The following is a 2950-nucleotide window of genomic DNA, read 5'->3' as shown; positions in this document are numbered from 1 at the left end:
TTCAGCTTTCTCTGTGTTTGTATTTGTGACATCTTATTATGAGACGAGCTAACATCTATTATTAATTGATGCACTAATTAAAGCCATACTTGCAGTTTCCATTAGCTTATTCCCTAAATTCTCCAGAGTTGGCTGTCTGGTTTTAATCAAAACCAAATGGTAGTCCAAATTCCCAGCCTGGAGCAGCTAGAAGGAAGTCATTCAGGGGAGGCACAAGAAAGCAGAAAAGATAAACAGATGATAGTTCACAAAATTTGTGACGGATGAAGGATGCAGATACCATGAGCGGCTTTAGAGATGTGATTCAGGAATGCTGCCATGCTAGATGGAAGCAGTTGTAAGTGTTTAATGTCAGCAAGACTCTAATACGATCAAGATGGAGCCTGTCTTCTGCTCCAGCACTGGATTTTTGTAACTGGAGGATTCTGACTAGAGGTAATGTGCTGCTGCATTTGCCATAACACAAACTATTTTAATTCTGTGAAGGATTCTTGTGATCAGAGAGATCTGGAAGAAATCGTTCTATTAACTGAATGCTTGGGATTTTACTTACAGATGGTCTCAGGGACAAATGAAAAGCTGCAGCATTTCCAATTTTAAGTCACGTTCAAAAAAGGTTTTACCATTTAGAAGAATTATGGTATTAAGGCTAAATTCATCTTGCTCTCTTAAAAGATCTTTTGAAATGAGAGCAAGCAAAGGCATTTTGATTAAGCTGTGCATATACATTTAATATAGTGGAAAGGTTGTGGATGGAGAGAGAACTATGTTTTCTTTTTTTCTTTCTTTTTCATAAGCAGTGTGGGATAGAAAAAGCTCTAGGACTTTATGACTCTCCAGCTAATCACCTCAAGAGCTCTGACAAAACTCACTTGAGTTCTGTGTAAAATCAGAACTCCTAAAACGCCCAGGCGGCTGGGCTCTCCCCTCCTCCCCTCTCTTCGTACAGCCTTTCTCGCATGCACACTCCTCAGAGGCAGGAAATACTTTCCAGGCAATCTGGGCCTGGTTGTGGAGGCCCCTTTTGCAAAACCTCAGTCTGAATTTAGTAGACAGAAGTCACTAGGAATGCCTTGACAGAATCCTGCCTTAGCTAAGGCTCCCTCCAGCTGCAGAGGGTGTTTTCGTTAGAATCACACACTGCGTGAAACTGCTCAGAATAGAGCCATGATCTCAACCACGAAATGGGAACTTAGATTTTGGAGAAACCAACGGGGACGGACTTCTTTCCTAGCCTGAGTGTTGAGCAGTGTCATGCCTTGGCGTTTCAGCTCCTCGTTGTCTAGGTAAGACGCTATGGACTATCTTTATGCTTTGAGGCGGTCTTTGAAGAGAGAGAAAGATTGAGATAAATGTTAGCATCTTGCCCTGAGTTGGTGACTTCCTAGGTTTTAGAGCAAAGCCATAAAATCAGAAGTGGAAAATGTTTGATAAGTAGAAAATTGTGAGTCAATTCGTTTTAGCAAACTGTCAGTTCTAAAATAGACTCCATATAGATTTAACTGTTTTCCTCCATAAAGTAAGATTTTATTTTTATCCCTTTTTATGTTTAACTTATTTATTAATTGAGCTGTCAGATCAGTTTTCCTATTTCTTGGCACAACGTGAAACAAATACATTTTCTCACACATCAGTGTGAGGTGTAAATGAATTCCTACCCTACCTTCCTGTGCCAAGAGGGAGAGTAGAAAGCACCCGAGTGACTTTTGCTTAATAATCAGTCTCCAAACAGTATTTTGTGTCTCATTTAAAACTACGAAGATTGAATTTCTTATTATTTTACCCAAGCCAGTTTCAACCATATGTCAAGCTTCTCCTGTACAGCTTAAAAGGTTCATTTTTTTAAAAAAGTAAACACGTGAAATTTCAGGAATTATTTCTCTCCTAAGTAGTATTTAATCTGAGTTTTGGAAATTTAAGTGTCGGAATCGAATTTAGTTTACATTAATTTTCTTGGATTCACTGCTTAGGTCACATTTTGTGTAATATTTTGAATAACTGAAGTCAATCTCAATGACACTGACACTCATTATAACTCTTTTAAGGCAGTCAGAAATCACTCCAGTCATATGGAAACTGTTTGTGTCCTTACTTTATGTAATCATAAAATTACATTTCCACCTGACTGTAGTCTCTTTAAGGTAATCTTAAATGTTTAAATGTACAATATATTAGGAAAGAACTTTAGTAATGACTGAAAAAGTATGGACTTATAATGCATAAGATACTGTTATATTTCTGAATATTTATAATAAAAATCATCATTTTCCAGAAATAAAATGGTACATAAAGGGAAGAAATATTCATGTACATTTTCAAATCTATTAGATGAACACAAAATATACTAAGTGAAAGATGGAGAGCTATTTTGACAGTTGAATCATAAGAAATCAAGTAAGTGTTTTCTTTATAAGTTTTTATTTAGTACAAGGTGACCATCTGCTATATTAGCTATTCTCAAATTTTATACTAGAATAACTTATATTGATACATTTTAACTATTCAGTGACAATTTGTGTTAAAACTCCTTAAATATGAGAAAAAGAATCCACTTTTTATATATGTGAAAGATAAAATACTGACTTACCTAAATTATGATTTAATTAAAATCTCCAAATGGAATTTCAGGGAAGGAAAGAACGTAAGAGATCGTCTCCTCTAACACTGTCTTGAGCTTGCCTACAAGAAGCTGAGAAATGGGATTTAAAAGTGACCTGTCCAAGGTCACACCTCTAGCTAGCAGAAGAGATGACAGCAGAGCCACAGTGCCCTGATTCATAATTCATGTATCTTTTTATCCCATCATCCTGCCCTCCAATAATAATTATGCATAATGAAGTATGAACATGTCCAGTAGAAGGGTGCTTTACAGACAGAAAATTGGAGATCCTCTTATTTAAAAAAAAAAAAAAAAGAGTAAAGCTGTCACAGTGTTACTTATATGGGAAAA

At 36.2% G+C, this 2950-nt stretch overlaps 1 protein-coding gene across 1 annotated transcript in view; it reads left to right on the top strand.

Annotated features, from left to right (window-relative positions):
• Window positions 1-947: 947 nt before the first annotated feature.
• DLC1 (DLC1 Rho GTPase activating protein) overlaps window positions 948-2950 on the top strand; it is a 468793-nt gene continuing 466790 nt past the window's right edge. The window contains exon 1 of the mRNA XM_012000632.1: window positions 948-1286. The gene's annotated coding sequence lies outside the window, so the exon portion shown is untranslated. The remainder of the gene's footprint in view (window positions 1287-2950) is intronic.

This window comes from Mandrillus leucophaeus, unplaced genomic scaffold, assembly GCF_000951045.1.
Source record: "Mandrillus leucophaeus isolate KB7577 unplaced genomic scaffold, Mleu.le_1.0 Scaffold636, whole genome shotgun sequence".
NCBI classification, from domain to species: Eukaryota; Metazoa; Chordata; class Mammalia; order Primates; family Cercopithecidae; genus Mandrillus; species Mandrillus leucophaeus.
Note: the sequence above shows the minus strand (reverse complement) of the source record. Positions and strands in the feature narration are given on the sequence as shown.